General features: G+C 35.6%; 2 protein-coding genes across 3 annotated transcripts in view; both read right to left on the reverse strand.

Moving 5' to 3' along the window:
• Positions 1-19,958, reverse strand: part of LOC114340427 (uncharacterized) — a 643,253-nt gene extending 623,295 nt beyond the window's left edge. For both annotated transcript variants that reach the window (XM_028291178.2, XM_028291164.2), the window contains exon 1: positions 19,765-19,958. The gene's annotated coding sequence lies outside the window, so the exon portion shown is untranslated. The remainder of the gene's footprint in view (positions 1-19,764) is intronic.
• The window catches only part of LOC114331213 (G-protein coupled receptor Mth2-like), a 680,964-nt gene that overhangs the window by 257,438 nt on the left and 401,414 nt on the right, over positions 1-22,112 (reverse strand). The gene's annotated exons all lie outside the window — the stretch shown is intronic.

Here is a 22,112-nt window from a genome sequence, read left to right on the forward strand (position 1 = left end):
TTGTTGCTAAAGTATTCGTTTAATTTTCATCAGCTTCTGGAACTATAATCTAAACCACGAAGGCTTTAAAGTCACCAAATTATTTAATTATTGGTAGATAATTACTTATCTAAAACTTTATTTGAAAATTAAAGATTTTGTTGGGAAAACCCGCATTTTCCGAGGAAAATTTTCATCGGAGCAGATCGGGAAAAACGCGTCTCTATGCACAATTTAATCACGGTGAATTTTTATTTGGGTATTTTTGTTGTAAAGTTAAAATCTTCGGAGTTATAGAGCAATAATTGAAAAAAACACGATTTTCGTGCGCCATTTTGTTTATAAAAAAAGTAGCACACTATCTGAGAACTTTGCATACCTATATTATTAATATATAGGATCTTATAATTCGATTCCAGCAATAAAATTGCTGGTAAATAACTTTTCCCAAAAATGGCCTATTCTCCGGTAATCAGCCCAGACTATATTTATAATAGCTGCTTTAGAAGAAAAAAAACACGTTAAATATTTGTAAAACATTTTTAAAGTTTAAGATATATTGCTCTTCGAAAACGAGAGACCCGTTTTTTATCTTTAACTTTACAATGACAGTAACAAACTTCTTTTGGATAACATCGTGCGACAGATGGAAAGAGTACATCGAGGAACTATTTCGTGACCAGAGAGAAGCTAGTACACCCGTAGATAGACAAACGGGAGATGTAGGCCCAGAGATAACCAAATCAGAGGTTAGTGAGGCATTAAACTCAATGAAAACCAATAAATCTGTTGGCCCAGATGAATTACCTAGCGAGCTGTTAAAGTTGGTCAACGAGAAAAACCTGGACATAATAGTAGATCTGTTCAATGCTATCTGTACTACGGGAATCGTCCCTAGAAGAATGTTAGTTGACGTCAGCATTTGTGTGTTTGCCAAAGAAAGTGAATGCCAAAGAGTGCAGTGACTATCGAACCATAAGCTTAATGGTACATACTTTGAACATTCTGTTGATAATTATCCACGCCAGAATACACTCTAAACTGGAGCTGGATATTAGTGACACTCAATATGGGTTCCGCAATAGTATGGGTACCAGAGAGGCATTATTCTCCTTCAACGTGCTGACACAAAAATGTTTGGATATTAACCGTATTATTTACGTCTGTTTTATATACTACAACAAAGCGTTTGATAAATTAAAACATGATCAACTCATAGAAATTCTAAAAAATAAAAACCTAGATGAAAGAGATTTAAGGCTAATAAGATACCTCTATCTATCTATTGAGGCTACAATCAGCGAGCAATAGTAGGAATTGAAAAAGAAACATCTGAAGTAAAATGGAAATAAAGAGAGGAGTCAGGCAAGGCTGCATACTATCACCTCTATTATTTAACGCTTATTCTGAAGAGATAATTCGAGAAACTTTAGAGGATAAAACAGTCGGCCTAAGAGTAAATAGAGTCTTAGTTAACAACATCAAATATGCAGATGATACAGTAATAATAACGGATAGTTTACAAGACCTGGACAGACTCATGAGTAAAATTGTAAGGTGTAGTAGGGAGTACGGACTCTCTAAATATCAAAAAGACAATGTTTAGGAATTTTAGTAAAAACAACTATAATACTAACGAAATCTTGATAGTATAGGGCCAGCACATAGAAAGAGTACAGTACCACTTACTTAGGAACTCTTTTATAAACAGAAAATAATGACTACACTGCAGAAATCAAAGTCAGAATCGAAAAAGCATGCTCTAATTTTATGAAAATGAAAAAGGTCCTATGTGCAAACATTTAACATTAGCTCTTAAAGTACGCCTAACAAAATGTCACGAATACAGTGTACTATACTATGGGGTAGAATCGTGGACGTTAAATGTGTAGACAATGACATGACTTAACGCCTTTGAAATGTGGACCTATAGAAGAATTGTGAGGGTTTCCTGGGTAGATAGAATTACGAACAATAAAGTACTGAGAAGAATAGCTAAAAAGAAGGAATTTGAACTTACAATTAAAAAAAGAAAGCTACAGTATCTCGGACATGTGATGCGGGGCGAGAAGTATTGCATCCTGCGACTCCTAATGTAAGGAAAGATAGATGGCAGAAGAAGCATCGGCAGAAGACGAATTTCATGGCTGAAGAACCTGCGAGAATGGTTTGGATGCAGCTCAAAACAACAATTTAGAGCTACTGCCTCAAAAATTTAAATAGCTATAATGATTGCCAACCTCCGTAGCGGAGATGGCACCTGAAGAAGAAGAAACAAACTCCATTTGGATCACATCGTGCGACAGATAATCTACACCGAGATTATGTAGGAAAATCAAAACTATCTGAAAAATATAAGCTATATTGTTAAACATAATTCCTATGCCATGCAATAATGCTTTTACCTGGAACGCGTGGTAAACGCCAAAAACATAATATCCTACGAAATAAACCAAAGAACAATACTTACAGAGTTTATGTATTTAACCACTCTGGAACAATATGGTAACCAACCTCAGTAGAATGGCCCTTCGATGATTAGGGGATAGGAAAAGTCATTAATTATAGCTTACTTAGTGTACACTCATTACACACCCACGTAAGAAAATGAAACCGGCGAAAACGATTAATTCTACGACACCTTAGACAAAGATATGATCGATGTCCACAATATGACGTAATAGCTATTTGTATAACAAGGGAGGAAAGTGCTTCTTTTCCTCCCGAGAATGAAGTTTACTGCCCGACGCGTAGCGGAGGGCAGTAATCATTCAAGGGAGGAAAAGGCACTTTACTCCCATGTTATACATATGGTTTTTCCACCTTCCTCAAATAACAAGTCATTTTATCATTTTTACTTAATTTATTTATGTAACTAACCAACAAAATTTATTAGAACCAAAACTAGCAAGTAGGTACAATATAACTGTCAACTGTCAAATATAAGTCAAATTATTAATGTAAACATTGTTAAATCAGAATAAAAATTTACTGTTTTTTACCATTCTGCAAAATACAGAGTGTTTTTAAATAAACGTTAAAATGTATAGATACTTACGTAATAGAAAATAGATATTGTACAGGGCGTCAACAAGTTATATTTCATGAATGAAATACCATGACGTCACTTTTACTTTTCCTCCCTAGGGAGGAAAAATATTTTCCTCCCTAGGGAGGAAAAGTACAACTTTGCTCCCTATAATCAGGTCCGGAAAAGTATACTTTCGGTAGAGGTAGGTGGAAAAAGTAATTGCAGGGGACCTTAATGCAACAATTGGCAAAGAACAATTTTTTTTTCAGACAACTAAGTATAGCACATGAAAACTTACTTACATGAAGAGTCTGAGTCAGAGTTTGAAAAGACAACGGATATATTGGGAAAACTATACCAGGTAAAAAACACCAATGTTGTGATAAGGAGTGCCAAGAAGCAACAGATAACAAAAATAGAGCATACCTAAAGACAAATCAAGCAGGATACACAAGAGCAGCAAAGAAGAAATACCGGACACTAAGACGAGAAGAAAAGAGATTACATAAAAAAATACAATTTGGGAAAAAGCAGTAAGATATAAGGCCTAAGAAATCGAAAACAAACTCGACAATTCTACAGAAATCTAAGCAAAATGAGCAAAGAGTTTAAGCCAAGAATAAGGGGCTGTAAGGATAGAAAGACAAATATTCTAAATGATACGACCTCAATTTTGAACAGATAGGTTGAATTTTTGATAACACTCCAATAGACCGAAATGATTAGAATCTATTCAACTCAAACGAAAGGCCACATACACATTTCTCACACATTCAATGAGATATATCCTCGAGAAACCATTAGAATTGAACATTGACACTTATCACCTATTCGTCGTCTTCAAAGTCGCATGTCAAGATAATAGTACTATACCAGTCAATACTACAATTACGTTGCTATATCAGAAAAACTTATTCGATTAACCAGAATGATAATGTCTAATTTAATAGCCAGTATTATGATACAGGGAGAGGAACATACGAATTAGAGACAACGGTACTATTTGCAAGAGATACAAACCTTAGCATACGCTGATGACATTGACATAATAGGGCGTCGCAAGCGAGATTTTGCTTGCTAACAATAACATCATCTTCATCAACAACCACGTTTAAGTTGCAGCATCATCTGCATATTAAGCTCGTGAGGATCTGGAATTAAATTTAGTTATTTAGCTTTTATTTGAGTTAAGGGAGGCACTATTCACCGTGCAAGAACTGGTTCAGAGGTGGAAAGATGGAAAGAGAAGATGTTAGACATGGAAAAATGATGGAAATTCTTGAACGAGTAGGAATAGATGGCAGACACTTAAGAATTATAGAAAATCTGAAGATACTATCACCAGCAAACAAATTTCAGATTTGTTAGAATCACTATCTGAAGTTTGTCACACTTACTTACCAACACTCTTGTATATACTTTTTTTTTTCGTCTTTAAAGAGGGGGGGTCTGGAATCTTCAAAAGACACCTCAGTCCAGAACGCCTCCTGACTGACCTTAGTGCAGGATTCATTCTTCGTAGTACCAGCGATAGTTCCCGAGGTGCTTTAAAACGCTCTCTCGTCGCCGAGGCTACGCCGAATGCCTACCTGCTAAACCAGACCCTCCTCTGTCATCCAGCGCTCCGAAAACGAAATGGCCGCTGCAAGGTCGACATCGCTTCCGAAGCACTTTACCTTCATTTATCCACAGACTGTAAGCAAGGAGGCCCTTCATTTTCCCCGTTCCCCCTTTTTTTTGGTCCCAAGATTGGGCTTTTTTTTTAAATAGAGCTTCTTTCCCACAGTCTGTCTCATACAATATATCTCACTTATTCGCCTCTCGTCAAAACTTATTCCCTCTGCCTTCTACTCGCCATATATTTCCCTCTCACCCCTATCGTTGGTACAGCAGTTTTTCCTCCTCTTCTTTCTTCTTGATCACTACACGGATATAGTTGTGTATGCTAGTCCAACCAGTTTTATTTTCAATCATTCTCTCAATCATTTCTCGCACTTTCAAAAAATTCACACCTGTCTCTCTTTCCATTCTATTTCTTTCTACTATCCATCTGTTGCACTCTAGCATGGTATGTGTAACAGTGTCCGGGTGTCTGCAGTATAGACATTCGTCAGTGTCAGCCTTTCCAAACCTAGAGAGGTAGGCTCTAACACCCGTGTTCTGTGAGCACCTGCGTCAGGAAATAGTCCAGTCGCCTGTGACCACAGTCCATCCAATCTTTTAAGTTAGGAAGCAACATCTGGTGCTACTTCGGTATGCGGTCTACGGCAGAGTTTCTAGTTTGGTATGCGGTCTACCGTCTGATATGCGATCTACGGCAGTTTAGCTGATTCGGCATGCGGTCTACGTACAAAAACAAACTAGAGAAACTATTACAAACTTTTTATTTATTATTTATATTTATACTTAACTTTACTTGTCATACTTGTGCTTTACTTCACACTTCACGTGTTATTCTGTCTAAATCCCGAACCGAGGATTAGCGGCGTGTAATTTGGGTTGCCTATATAAACTTGAATCAACGAAATGGGCCTTGAGTGTTAATTTAAAACGCTGAAAAGACCGTTTAGTGATAATAAAAAGGGTGGGTTGTGATTGCGCGCAGCGGTCAAATACCTCCTGCCCTGCGGTTCTCTCACTCTAATACCCGTAAGTTGGGTTTGGACCGAAGGGTTAGGTCTTCCTCCTTTCAGGCAAAAACCGATATTTACTGCGGTTGCATGATATTTAATATTAAAATAGTATTGGATGTGGTAGAATGTAGACTCTTTGTATAATTACCAATTGAACAGTGAAGCTGTTAGTAATAATAAAATAGTAATGTTTGTAATAGTTTCTCTAATTTGTTTTTGTACGTAGACCGCATGCCGAATCAGCTAAATTGCTGTAGACCACATATTAGACGGTAGACCGCATACTGAAGTGGCACCCAACATCTTTGTCCACTGTGCCACATGCTCCATGTTGTTCCATTCTTGCTGCCATCTTTCAATTGACCTTTCTCTTTCCTGTCTTCTCTCGGCCATAGTAAGCTCAAAGTCTCTTCTCTCATACAGTTCTTTTCGTTCTGCTACCAACACATGCAGCGGAACACACCCAGTGATGGCCCACAAGGCTGCGGCAGACACAGTCCTGTAGGCGCATGCCACTCGCAGCAGACTTGTTCTGTCCACTCGTGTAATGAGCACCCTGTAGGCCCGTATCCCTACCGCCTCACTCCAGACTAGGGCTGCATAGAGGACGATCGACTGCACAACACCGTGCAAGGCCCTCCTCCTTTCGGATTTGGGACCTCCAATGTTGAGCATCACCCTCCCCAACGCAGCCGCACTGTTTGCAGCCTTCCGGGTCACCACCTGCACGTGCTCCCCCCATTTTCCATTCTGGTGCAACGTCACTCCTAGGTACTTTACGTGTTTCTTGGGTGTTAGACACGCTCCTGCACATTGTAGCTCCACACTTTGCCTGTTCCTTTTCCCCTTCAGAATGATGGCCTCGGTCTTCTCTGCCGCGAGTTTCAGTCCATGCTGTGTCATCCATTTCTTCACGACGCCGCCTGCTTTCCGTACCCGGTATTTAAGATCTGGCTCGTCCCGCGCCACTACCAGCACAGCGAGATCGTCTGCAAATGCGAAGGGAGACGTACCCTCTCCATATTCACAGTTCAGAATCCCGTCATATGTTAGATTCCATAGCGTCGGGCCCAAGACAGATCCCTGGGGAACACCTGCCGTCACATCCACGATCGTGCCTTTCTCCACCATAATTCTTCTTTCAGACATATATTCCGCTACAACGTTCATCAGGTATCCAGGACACTCTCTCTCCTCCATTGCCTTCATTACCTCGTTCCACTGCAGCGTATTGAATGCATTCCTAACATCGAACAACAACAGGGCCGCCCAACGGTGTTCATCCCCTCTATTGCGCAATGCGTCGAATACACTCACGATTGCATCAATCGTGCTTCTCCCTTTACAGAAACCAAACTGCCTCGGGGACAAGCCTCCCGACCTCTCAATCATGCCATCGATACGTCCCCGCAGCATTCTTTCATACAGCTTACCGACGCACGGAAGAAGGCAGATAGGTCGATACTTTTCCTCAGCTTTGGGAAGCAGTACCAACTTCGATGTCCTCCAAGGCTCAGGAAAGGTATGTGCTTCCAGCAGTGCATTCATGTGCTCCAGAAGCCACGCGGGCTCCGCCCGTCCTAGACACCTCACCGCCTCAGGTGATATCTGATCTAAACCGGGGGACCTGCGCGTCTTGAGTGCGCCCAATGCCTCGACAAGTTCATCCATGGTAAAGGGTACAGCCCGCTCAGCTTCCTCGTCTCTCCGTACACCATGCCACCTGCCCGCGGGAAAGAGCTCTCGTGTTACCTCGAGCTTCTTATCCATAGGCATTTCATACGAGGGGTACGCATGTAACTTTTTCATGGCGATCCTGTATCCTTGACCCCAGACGTCCTCATCCAGTTTTTCACACAGTTCTCTCCAGTGCCTTCTTATTTCTGCACGAATTTTCCTGTAGAGTTCCCTCTTCCGTAGGCGGTACTCCTCCTCGATCTCCTCGATGACATCAGAATCGACTCCTGCTCTGCCCCTTGCTCTCGTTAGCCTTCTTCTCATGACTATACATTCATTTCTTTGTGTCTCGATGTCCGCGTTCCACCAGTAGGGCATCTTGTTTACATCTCGGCGACCCCTCCTGCTTCCCTCCATCGCTTCTTTAATTACCCTGTCCAGGTTTTCGACTGTCGGTGATTGACCCTGCATCATGCTAACTCTCCATTTGATCAGCTCCTCGTATACTTTCCAGTCATTTCCATCGCCGCATCCGCCTCCCGACGTACCAGACGCGCGGACTGCGTTAATAGTTCCCGCCCCGACTATCGAGAATCCGATGTACTGATGCTCCGTTCCGGTGTAGTCTGGTAAAACCTTCCAGCCTCTTGCTTTCGCCGCTATTCCTTGTGTAGCCATAGTCACGTCGATGTACGTACCTGTACCTCTCCTAACAAACGTAGGCGCCAGTCCTGTGTTCAGTACTACTAGATCCAGAGTACCCACCCAGTCGGTCAGTATCCTGCCGCGAGTGTCGGTGATAGGAGATCCCCACTCCGCTGCTTTTGCATTAAAGTCTCCCAGCACTACGCATTCTCCTCCTGTGTTCCCCACTTCCTGCATGATCTCGTCCATCTTCCTCTCATACTCACCCACTGTTATGTTCGGAGAAACATAACAGCAGACCAGCTGCATCTTCTCCATCCGGACGATCACGTATCCTTCTTTCGGTTTAATTTCATACACTCGCAGCTTTCTATTGTAGATTCGTACAGCGGCCCTTCCAGTCGTATCCACAAACCATCCTCTTTTCTTAGCCGCTGTTGGGTTTGGCTCCGCCGTCACCAGCACGTCGATATTCTTTTCTACGGCGGCAGCCTCGGCGAGATCATGTGCTAATTTCGCCGTTCCCACGTTCGTTTGTAGTACTCTCAGCTCTCGGATCTTATTTCCTGTGTTCGCCATTTCTTAGACTCGGACTTCTTTCACGCTCTCTTTCTATATACTCTTGTATATACTAAATTTCCTGCAAGGAATAGGACCATCTGAGCTGTTTTAACCACTGAATCAATATACCAGAGAATGCAAAAAAGTGATATACAATAGATATCCCAAGATATAATAAAACTTTTCTTCTTCAAGTACTAAGTAGATAGCATGCGTGCTGGTGCTAGTGAGCCAATTTCACTTTGTCCTTTAACTTGAAAACTCTTATACCGATTTCAATTTAAACATTAACACGAACATAAAATCAATAATAAAATTAAAACTCAATTACAATTTAATTTTCAAATAGGAAATTAAAATAAATGCCGAATAATTTCACTGTTAACTAACCTCGAACTTTCCATTTCCTCTTTTAGATCGTTCTCATCAAACCCGAACACCGGTTGCAGTCCTAGAAGGGTCAGTAGATAGAAAGCGATTAATTTTAATGTAAAAGTTATTTTCACATTGATAAATATGGAACAGAATGTGATGGCGTCTTTTTATAACATTTTTTGCGTATAATATACGGTCAAAATCTAGCGATGAGCTGACGACCGCAGTGAAAGTGGTCAGAGAAATGATAAATAAATAATAAGACAGGTGTCTGAACTTTGCGAAGGTCAATGAATTAATTATATGTTTATTAACACCCGGTAAGTGACCGGTGTGATGATAATAAGCTTAGCAAATGATGGGATTTATTGAAATCTGGTTGGCATATTTAGAAATCTGGGGAAAATATTGAAAGAGTATGTGGGCTTAACGATTATTTTGGGTAAGTACACATGTTTTGGCATAGAAGAAATATAGTATATTAAGTATGGAGAACGGTAAGGGTTTTATACCGATCGAAGACAATTGTTTGGAGGAGCAGCGGAGCGACGACTCCAATTATTGTCTGAGATCGGTTACCCTTAATGTTCGACATGCTTATAACGTTTTTTGCACGATTGATACCATTATAAATTATAAAATTAAACATTTTCGTCATATTGACTAGTTTCATTCATTTTATCAAGATAGATACTTTGGTTGTTAGGTAGTAACTAGGGTGCATAACAACAATGGAGAATTGAGTTTTTATTTAGTTGTCAATAATTTTAAGTACAATTTTGATTATTATAAATTAAAATATGAGCGAAAGTGAATTTGAAGAAATTGAACGGGCTTGGGAAGAAGGGTGTTCCGCAATTATTCCCGAAAAATCCAAAATCCGTTATCAAAATACCTACCAAAGTTTTAAAAAATGGTGCGAAGGCAAGAATTCAAGAATCGAAGAAAAGACTCTATTGGCATATTTCGTTCAAAGACATATGCAGTTGAAAGCTCCTGGAAGCCTCTGGGCAGAATATTCAATGATTAAATTGATTCAACCGTTTTTCTTTATGATGACATTGATATTTCCAAGTTTTCAACTTTGATCGCGTATATGAAGAGAAAAAATGTTGGATACTACTAATGTATGCGATTTTGCAGGAGTTTCTGTTAGAAGTGAAACCACAGCCCAAACAAGTGGGATTTCATTAAATAATTTAACAAATTGTACCATAAGTTTCAATATTAATAAATAATTCGTTAGTTTTCTTTATTCTTTCAAAAAATAAATTAAAATTAAGAGATTTTTTAACTCGACGGTAAGTGAATTACTTACCGTCGAGTTGGAGTACTTACCGTCGAGTTGGATTACTTACCGTCGAGTTGCTAGTAAATGTCACCTACTGACGTAAAATCTGTCACGGTAAACAGTAAAAAATGATCAATCGTGCAAAAAATATTTAACAAACAAAACTAAATGCCTGAACGTCAATCAGACGTAAAATAGTTATGGATGAACGAATTATTTATATGTATTAGTATTAGTATTAATATTACCTACCAGTAACTGTTAACAAAAACATATTTCTAAAACCATTGATATTGCATTGTACCTATTTCTTTATCTACTGTTTTAATTTTTACATTTGTATCTAAGTCACCGAGACGCAGATGACACCGCCATAATGGCAGAGAGTCTAGAAGACCTTCAAATCCTGTTGAACGCTGTAATCAACGAATGTACTGCAAAGGGTTTGACACTCAACGCAAAGAAAATAAAAGGAAAAATTAATATCGAAGACTCAGTACTAAAATTAGATAACAAAATCCTGGAAAGGGTGGAACCCTTACCTTAGATATCTGGGTAGCTGGAATTGACTGCAGGGTTGAAAGTGATGAGGAAATTTCTACCAGAATAGAACTTGCATGAAAAAGCTTTATCAGCTGGCATTCTGTATTGTGCAGTAGTTAGTTAGTAAGTCTGTTATTGACCACACCTCTAAGAGTATTAAAGTGCTACGTCCTACGTCTGATCCGTTTTGTTCTATGGATATGAAACCCAGAGGCGTAACAGAGGCCCCCGTAGCATGAAGCTTGCGGGGGCCCCAATGTTTCAGGGGCCCCCTCTTGTTCTCTAATATGGGTATGTAAAAATGTGTTATTGTTATATTATTTTGCACATATATGTACATACGCAACGTTTTTTAAACAATGCAGTATTGAAAATAAAGTTGCCCATGAGATAGATACAATGTATAGTATGTACGTATTGTATGTATTAATAAAATTGTAGATATATTCGATGATAGTAACGCACGAAGAAAGTTGTTCATCTCATAGAATAATACTATGTAAGTAGTCGTTTATTAATTTTCTTTCTATTTTATTCTATACTAATAAGGATGTATACTTCTAATACGAAGTATTTGCTTGGCAATTTGGATTTAGATTCTACTTAGCCTCCCCTTCAAAGTTGGAGTTGTGCCGTTGGTTGAATTTACTTGGGGGGGGGTGAAAATCACCCCTTATTCGGGGTGAAAAATATACGTTTAAAATAAGTCCAGAAATGGATAAATTGACTAATTATAAAACTTTTGTTCTATAGAGCTTCTTCACCTAAGTCAATACCTTTCAAGTGAAGTAAAAATGTTTATTTTTCAACAAGAAAACCACGTATTCAGGAGGTTTTTCGCAAATAGCTCAAGAAAAAAGTATTTTATCAAATTAAATATTATCGAACAATTATCGAAAAAAATAATTTAGCAAAAATGTAGCTTATAAAAAACAAAAAAAAACGGTTTACCTATTCACGAAGTATATCGACAGAGTAAAGGGAAAGTAGCAGCTCATGAAAAATTGTTCTTATTCGTTCAATTTCAAAACGAATATTTCAATGTGAAATAACCAACAAACGAAGCACTTCTCGGGGAAGACATTGAACCTTTTTTATGTTTAAAATAGAGCTTTATTTTTATTTTTTATAGCATTTTATAGCAAGCTTTTAGCATCAAAACTAAACTAGTTACGCTCAAAATAAAGTTGCCCCCTTTTTTAACTAAAAAAACGTGAAAATCTCCCCTAAGTTGTGTCGGTTTGCAGTTCTTATTTTTGAAAAAAAAATTGGTTTTATAATAAAAAAAAAGTTTTTGTTTAGGAAAATGCCTTTTTTTCAAAATAACTTAAAAGTATTAGCAAGGGCGGATCCAGAGAGCCCCCTCGAGAATTTAAAATAATATAAATTTAAATACGTATCCCGCTTGCTACGAGAAAAATGTTTTTAGCTTTGTGCTGAACGATAGTAAAGGTTGTGCTGAACGAGGTAAAGTGTGAGTTAACCTAAGGTATGCATGTATCATAAAACAAGAACATGCCCCAACGATAATCGGTCTTGGATCAGCCCTTGAGTATTAGTGGTACGAAAAATCTCAAAGAGTGCCTAAAGAAATATTTTGCTTTTATAAATATTTTGATTTTATTTTGTATTTCTGTAAGACAAAAATTGGTTAAGATATGGTTGTTCAAAAATTGCATACACTCGTAATTAGTGGCTCGTTAGAGCACCTTCAAACAAAACCCATTCAAAAATAAGCAACTTGAACCGGTGAAACTTACAGGTCACATAAAAAAGTTACGTAATTTGTAAAGCAGTAATGATTAGTTTCATTTGAAGTGCTAAATTGGGGGAGATTTTCACAATTTTTTTTGCACAACTCGCTTAGTTTTGATGATAGAAATCTTTATAAAAAGTAAAAATACCTAAAATTTTTTTAAATACTTTAAAAAAGTTTTATTGAGTTTTCTCCGAAAGTGCTTAATTTTTTGGTTATTTCACGTTGAAATATTCGATTTGGAATTTGACGAATACCTAAAAATTTTTTAAACACTTTAAAAAAAGTTTTATTGAGTTCTCTCCGAAAAGTGCTTAACTTTTTGGTTATTTCACGTTGAAATATTCGATTTGGAATTTGACGAATAAGAACAATTTTTCATGAGCTGCAAAATTGCATTTACTGGGTCGAAAGACTTCATTTTTGTATAAGCTACATTTTTGCTACTTACTTTTTGAGATATTTGCGAATAACCGCCTGAAAACGTGTTTTTTTTTGTTGAACAATGTTGAAAATTGTCACTCGTAATTAACTCGAAAAGTATTGACTGAACCACTTCGGTGCTGACATTGAAAATTAAACGGTATCGCCATAGTTCACGTTCATTTATTGGGCTACAACGTCATATAAGTTGTTGTTACACCACATGTCAGATTTAGTAATTTTTTAAAGGACGCTCCATTTCCAATTCTGCAGGGGGCCCCGAAGGATTTTGTTACGCCACTGGAAACCTGGACAAATTAGAAGCGTTCGAATTTTGGTGTTACCGTCGCATGCTCATAATACCGTGGACAGCACAACGAATATAACGAACGTGTGCTAGAGACCACGCATAAAGATCAAGAATTGATTAACATCATAAAAATGAGAAAGGTTCAATACGTCGGTCATATAATGAGAGGACCTAAATATCACTTATTGTGCTCTGGTTGATCATTCTGGGCAAAATCGAAAGAAAAAGCTGGATTGGAATAAAACATCTCTCCTGGTTGAGTAACATTAGACAGTGGACAGGTCGAACGATCGAGGAATTGTTTCCTGCCAACCGTGAAACATCTCAGCTTGTTACTACGACGATAGCCAACGCTTGAAAACAAGCACGGTACACAAAGAAGATCTAAGTTTGGTGTTAAGTAGGTACCTACTTATGACTCTGATAGAAAAATTTATCCAAATTTTATTCATTTTGTTTATATGTGTTTTTTGTGATTATAGTAAAAGTCAATTTGAGCTTCTAATGTTTAATTTGAGCTTTAATGTCTCTGATACGCTGCCGATGATTTCTTCGATATCTAACTAAAGTAAATAATTAATAAAATCAGCATGTAAATAATATAATCACAGGATTTTGTGAAGAATATAATTCACTTGACCTTATTTGCGATGGGGTTAACATTTCAAACATTTTTCGTGTATTCTCTAAATTTGCCGCCTGTTTTAAATTCTGGTCATGGCCTTTTTTCGGGTCAATATGTCAATCAATCAGGGAAAATATAAAAAGAGAAATGATAGAGAGTTGTCCGAAGTAAAAATCGCAAAAAACACATTTTTAGAACGTTACGAATCGTAGCCAGCCATGTAGGCTTTGAACTTTTAAAATTTAATTGAAACGCGGATACAAAATTATAATAAAAATACTGTCCGAAGCATATTTGTTTGTGTTTTCTCAGTTTATTTAATATTGGTAAGGAGATTATATTATTACTTCCGCTACAGCTTGCTTCAAAGTATGATATTTTATGAGCTACCACTAGTAAATATATACAGATATGTGTTGACGGTCTCTGGATTAGTATTTGAGTTTATACACACTGGTGCATACTGATAATAGCCAGTAAGTTTAAAATCGCTCTATATATATACACCAAGTGAAGAAATTATCCAAGGAAAGATTGAGTACAAGAGAGGAGTAGGTCGTAAACAAATGTCTTCTTCTTTCTTATTTTTCTTTTATATAGGCAGTACTGCCTATTTTTCTTCAACAGTGCCTTTCATTCTGTCTCTAAATTGTCATTCCATCTTTTCCTTGGGCGTCCTATACTTCTTCTGCCTAACCTTGTCCCTGGCTATTCTTACTATTCTTAATTCAGACATCCTGCTTATGTGTTGATTTCACACTTCGTTTCTGTTCTTTACCCAGGTATTTATATTGTCTATCCCACATATGCGTCTGATTTCCTCACTTCTTACTTTGGCCTGTAGTCCTTTACCAGCAATCCTTCTTAGAATCTCCATTTCGTTGGTCTCCAGATGTGTTTGTGTTTTGCTTGTATCTGGTCTTTTTTCGGCCGTGTAAGTCATAACTGGCCTAATAACTGACTTATATATTCGGGCCTTTGTTTCCACTCTTAGGTAATTGTTTTTCCAAATTGTGTCGTTTAGGCATCCGGCCGTTCTACTGGCTTTAATTATTATTTGGTCTTTTACCTCTTCTTCGATATTGTTGTCGGCTGATAGATTAATTCCCAGGTATTTGAAAGTCATTAGCTACTTGTATAATTTGAATGTCTAACTCCAATTTGCATCTTATTGGTTTTCTTGGCTATTACTAAGCTTTTTGTTTTGTGGGCTGATATTTTCATATTCATTTCTTTTGCGTTAATGTTGAATTCGTGCAGTAATATTTGTAGGTCGTCTTCACACTCTGCTACTAACACGGTATCATCAGCGTAACAGAGTATTTTTATCTCTCTATCGCCCATTTTGCACCCTCTTTTTTTTTGTCGTGGCTACGAAACAAATGTCGTGGCTACGAAATGTAAAGAACTGGGCGGGCATAAAATAACACTGGCGAGCTTTTGCATGCCGCAACATAAGAAGAAGGAGATAGCATAACGACCTAGATAATTTAAGCAATATAAGAATAATGAGCGACACAATCCATAAGACGCAAGACATAAAGACACTTACTACAAAATAGTACATTGGGACTGATACGATGCAACTGAAATTTCATTCGCAAAGAGCTTGTCCCTGATGGTGTAAGCAATGTAAACAGGTATGATTATTGGTTGAACTCTTACAATAAGTAAGAATTGTGGTGTAGTGTTAAATATTTTTCATTCTCGATGAGCTTTTTTAACATGTACACCATAAAATAAAATAGAATAGAAAATAGAACATGTGATAATAGTTAGAAGAGGAGAGGAAAAAGGAATCAGCTAATAACTATGATGAATAGGACTGTAAAATCCATAAAGAATTTACAAATTACGAATATTTCAGTTCGACTTTTAAATCTGGAATTTTATAGTACCTACAAAAGTACTGATGACAATAACGCAAATTGTTTGCATAGACAAATTATAAATCACTCATACTTTAATCTTTCTAGAATAATGCCTTAATTGTTTATTCATTGTTTATCATAAAAGAAGGTGCATTCAAGGGCAAGCATCACAAAAATTCAATGTAGCAATTTCTTAGGAATGATTTCGTTTGAATGTTAAAATAGATTTAGTAATTTATAATTGCTCAAAGGACAATTACAATGATAACATAATAGGTAATATGTTACTTAGAGATATTTTTATAATTTTCCATCATATACAGCGTGTCTACTTAAGTTGGAAACATATGGGAAACTTTTTTATTATTAATTTTACGAAAAAAGTTATTCCTTATAAAAAGTTCTGCATGCCCCAAAACCTAAGATTCAATCATCAGATATCAAATTTTCTCAATATTATACGAGGTATGTCAAAAAATATGAATTTCGGTCAAGGGTAAAGTACCTTTATTTCTCTCAATATCGAAAATTCTTATGATAAAAAGTTGTTTGGAATTAAAAACTACGATCAAATATGCAATTACATGCTTCTAATTGAAAAAAAATTTTTTTTTCTCAAATTTATGGTTACCCAACATCGTTTTTAATTATTACAAATATGATAACTCGTTTATTATTCATTTTACGAAAAAAAGTTATTCTTCATAAAAAGATTTGCATGGTCTAGAATCTAAGACACAACCATGATATATCAACTTTTACTAATTTTATACGAGGTGTGTCAAAAAATATGAAATTCGCTCAAGATTATAGTACCTTTATATTTCACAATATTTCATTTAGAAGGATGTAATTGCATATTGAAAAATAGTTTTTAATTCTAAACAACTTTTTTCATAACCGTTTTCAATATTGTGAAAAATAAAGGTACTTTACTCTTGAGTGAAATTCATATTTTTTGACATACCTCGTATAAAATTAATAAAATGTGATATCTGATGGTTGCATCTTCGGTCTTAGGACATACAGAAATTTTTATAAAGAATACCTTTTTTTTTTCGTAAAAGTAATCATTAAAGAGTTATCGTATGTGTAATAAATAAAAACGAAGTTAGTATCAATAAATTTGAGAAAAATTTGGAAAATATTTTTTTCCAATTAGAAGCATGTAATTGCATATTTAATCTTAGTTTTTATTTCCAAACAACTTTTCATAATAAGAATTTTCGATATTGAGAGAAATAAAGGTACTTTACTCTTGAACGAAGTTCATATTCTTTGACATACCTCGTATAATATTGACAAAATTTGATATCTGATGATTAAATCTTAGGTTTTAGAGCATGCAAAACTTTTTATAAAGAATAACTTTTTTTCGTAAATGAATAACAAAAAAGTTTCCCATATGTTTCCAACTTAAGTAGACACGCTGTATAATTGGTTAAGGATGAATCAACAAAAAAGAATTGCATGTTTTAAATTTTAAGAAGATAACATAAACAACCCCCCTACACGCGACATAATATATACACGAAATTTTCGATTTTCTAAATCTGACTGAATTGAAAATTGGTCTCCCGTCTCCCGTCTCTCTCAACTTCCGCCTTAATGTTCAGGAAAAGACTTATCCATCCATATGTCAACCATCCATTTTGGTCCAAGGATGTGGGTTTTACGGCCCTTCCTATTTAGGGTCTGTTTTTCGTTCTCGTATATATACACCCTGTATATTCAAGTATAAAACCTCCGTTAACCGAAATAATTGATGGGTAGGCCGTTTCGGATAACAAATATTTCGGTTAAAAATAACATTGTTTTTGTATTCTTATATCAAATTACATGGTATTCTTGACCAAAGTTGGTATTAAATAATACTGTGAGGTGATTTCATAATGTGTTGTATATTTTAATTGCGTTGTTTAGTTATATAAAAGCGGTGGCACCCAAAATCCCGACAGCCAAAATCCCGAGGGCAAAAATCCTGACACGCCAGAATCCCGACACGCCAGAATCCCGACACCCCAAAATCCCGACATACCAAAATTTCGACATGTCAAAATCCCGACATATCACAATCCTCGCATAAGTAAAAAATCCCGACCACTACATTTTGAATATTAATTGTTTCATTGAAACACTTCAACGCGAAGCTGACTATTGGATAAACGTCATAAGAAGAGTTGTCACTACTAGATTACTTGCTTCTCAAGGACTAGCTTTCCGTTGATCCAATGAGGATTTAACGAGTCGTCGTTTTTAAGGAAATTACTTAAGTTGTCTTGTATTCTAGGCTAAATTTGTTAAGCGAAATTGAACTAGAACCAAAAATATTTTTTTGTGAAGACTAGGATATCTCAAACATATTCTATACAACTGTATATTACAGCAAGTTTATTTGATAATACCAACTTCTAATGCATTAGGCGAGTGGTCTTTTTCGGCTTTAAAAATAATAAAAATATATTGAACGCCAAACTTGGGTCAAGAAAATCTAGACGCATATATATGTTGTATCATAGAAAATGAAGACCTGGAGCAAATGAATTTTGTTAGTATTTTATTATGACAGACTGCTAATGCGTAGTCAAGAAAAAAGAGTGAATTAATTTTTGTCTGTGTATTTTTTAAAATAGGTAGGATTTTTTGTTTGTCATGTGCATGTGTTATTTTGTGGAATTTTCTGTTTTTTTTTTATATTTGTAAATGGATTTTTTGACATATTTTTTACGATTTCTATTCTTCTTGTTTGTTTTAAAATAGTTATTTATGAAACAGTTCGTGAAGTACGCATTTTGCGAACGCGCGTGATGTTTAGAGCACGAGCGACAGCGGCGCGAGTGCTATACATCGCCTAAGTTTGTAAAAAGTACTTCACGCAGTTTCATACAATATTTTATCTACGATAAACAAATAAAAAAACTGTAACTCTTCGTAACTGGAATTCATTTACTTATATTCTACAATTTTTGGAACTTTGACATTTAAAAATTCTTACTTCTTTCAAAACCACAAAACTGTCAAAACTTTTGTTGTAATTTATTGCTCACATGTCATCACCATGACAACGCGAAAGTTAAGAATATTTGATTATATGAAAGTGTGCCAAAAAACAGTGCGAAAAAGTAAATTTCATTTAAAATACATTGTTACTTCACGCACACTTTAAATCCTTCACGCACTGCTTTCTATAATGACAGTTTTCACAAACTAAAAACTTATACAAAATATTATGAGATAGAGTAGATAAAGAATATTGTATGTATAGATTTTACAATAATCATTTATAGTCAATACATGTGTTTTCTTGTTAAAAAAGACTGACAACGAATAGCAATTAAGGGTGCCCCTAAATATCCGGTGCCCAGGGCCCGGAGTTAGGTTAAGCCGGCACTGGTGACTTGGTAATATCTATTGTATGAAAGTAAACTTGAATTGAGGATTTGATTAGGTATAGGTACCTAATATATCTACTGTATTATATTGAACTACATGTTATATATTGCCAAAAAAAAGAAACATAATTTAATTCATGTACCTACTACCTATGTTAGAAATTTTATTTAGAAAATTAGTTCATTTAAATGGTAAATACTTTTGTTTAGTAACCAAAAAAAAACAGATGTCCATAAACAAAAACCATAAGTAAATGTAATTATATGTTAAAAAAGAAATTATTATCAAACCTTGACCAGAACACAGTATTTTTTATTCAATGAACTGCCAAACAATTTAAGAGAATTAGAGATTTGTCGGGATTTTGGCTGTCGGGATTTTGGGGTAGAATCGTATAAAAGAATAAAAGCAATGTTGATGATGTTGACAAATTAACATCGAATTGTTTCCGTTTTACGAAAAAATTTTTCTTTATTGACGAAATTATCGAAACTGTCAGCTGTTTCGGTTAAAAAGGTTTCGGTTAACGGAGGTTTTACTGCATGCATTTTATTTTGTTATTACCTAATTTTCAAATCCGCCAACAGATCTTTTAACTTAAAATTTTTAATTCAAAGATCATGAAAAAAGATTAACAAAATCGTTAATTACCTCTAGATTCGAGGGGCTGCTCCATTTATCTCAAAACAAAATCCAATCACAAAATCCCGCACTATTTACAAACAGAAACACTTTTAACAACAAAACAGAAAGCACCTCGCACTCCACGTGACACTTGACAGTTTGTATTGGCTACCGCGGTTCTACGTATACGTTCGCGCGCATTATTCGTTTTTACACGGGCACCTTTGTTTTCAAACTGATCGAATTCGTTTCGTACTTTTTGTAGCGATGGAAGGGGCATGTAAGTCGCCGTCGTAATAGTAGATAAATAATGTGGGTAACGTTCCGCAGGAGCGATATTTTATGATAGTTTTTAAAGCTTTTTTTATCGCGGTGACAAATAATTTTTAACTGTTTATCAGAGCAATTATTTGTTACCAGATACAGAGATGTTGCTGTTAGTGGGGGTAAAGGTATAATTAGGTCTGCCGAGATAGCGATAGTTTACCTTTGAAAGACGGAATGTTTACCATTTTTGAGATGAAGATGACCACAAAATTAAGAAAAAAAAAGAATGTGTGTGTACTTTGTACGCACGTAAGAAGTTATACCTACTTTTATTATATATTCCAACAAAATTAATATGTACTTTAAACAGTTTATTTATATTTTATTTAAATATTAAACTAATTTTAATATTTACTACTTTCCAAAAAATTTTATTAAAACAATACCAAAAATTAAAAAAATATAAGAATAAAACACACACAAACACATTGAAAATTGCCACAAAGAAATGATTTCTGAACAATAATTGTTGGCAAAAATTTTAACTAAATACGCATTTTCTGTAAAAAAATTATATAACAAATATACTTACAATCAGAAAAAAAAAATAAAAAAAAATAAAAAAGCAAAAACTTGCATTGGGATTCAAACCCGCGTTTATTTGGGTGCTTTGGATTTGAAGTCGAAGAATCTACTCATTTTGCCACCGACACGTACCTGTCATGAGCGAAGATAGGCCAACTGAACGTTTTACTGTTTGACAGTTCTGAATTTAATCAAATTAGTTTGATTTTTGTGGAATTAAAATATTAAAATACAACAAAATATAGAGTAACAAAACAATATATTAGATGCAGATTGGTAGAAATTATGTTGGTAACCAATTTATGTAAATCAAAGCATTACCTACTAGATAGGTATATACATTTTCCAAATAGGTAAGTACCTATGTAACCTTTTATTACAATACTGAAACATTTACAATAATTACGTACCTGTTGCTTTTAAAAACTATTTAAAAAGTCACTCACTACAATTGTAAACTTGCTTTTTTCTCTGTCCTCACAACAATAAAAACTAATATACACAACATTTGTTTACCCATAACCGACATATTGAACAATTTTTGACGGGCCATTGTAATTACCCAATCAAAGCACGTTTAACATTTTAACAGCTGCGCTCAGGACCAAGACTTTTGATGAATTAGCGCACATATAAATTGACTCCCAACTAGTCCCAACGCGCCTAAAGAAGTATAACTTCAAAAACAGTTACCTAATCTAAAGAAGTGGATGGATTACCTTATCTTCAGTGAATAATTATCGATAGTGACATTTTTCTTTTGAAGGCGATATACAAGGATAATACATATTGTTAAATTTTTTCAATAGAATAGAATTAGCTACGAAATAAAATTAAACATCTTAAATTGGAATCATTATTTCCTAACGTGGTTATTGCGTTAAGAATATTTTGCACATTGCCGGTGACAAAATCCTTTAGATTATCTAATCCCTATCATTAGAATGAACATATTTTCAACCCTATCTATCATTCACCGCTCTCATCCAATTATTATTAATTTTCTTATTATTATTCTAATAGCCGACGCATCGTTTTCTCATGTGGTCTTCCATTCCATTCCATTATCATGGCCATTCCAATAGCCTTGTTGTCTATGGGAACGAAGTTAATAAAGCTACTTTTTATTTATTTCAATTTACATACATTGTATACTTACATCAATTGCATAAGAGAATATACAGGGTGTAACAAAAATGCAGGTCATAAATTAAATCGCATATTCTGGACCCAAAAATAGTTCGATTAAACCTAACTAACCTTAATACAAATGTGCACTTAAAAAAAGTTACAACCCTTTGAAGTTACAAAATAAAAATCGATTTTTTCCAATATATCGAAAACTATTAGAGATTTTTTATTGAAATTAGACATGCGGCATTCTTATGGTAGGAACATCCTAAAGAAAAATTATAGTAAAATTTGTGCACCCCATAAAAAATTTATGGGGGTTTTGTTCCCTTAAACCCCCCCACTCCAAACTTTTGCGTACTTTCCAATTAAATTAGTATTGTGGTTCCATT

Source organism: Diabrotica virgifera, chromosome 7 (genome assembly GCF_917563875.1).
Source record: "Diabrotica virgifera virgifera chromosome 7, PGI_DIABVI_V3a".
In the NCBI taxonomy this organism is placed as follows: Eukaryota; Metazoa; Arthropoda; class Insecta; order Coleoptera; family Chrysomelidae; genus Diabrotica; species Diabrotica virgifera.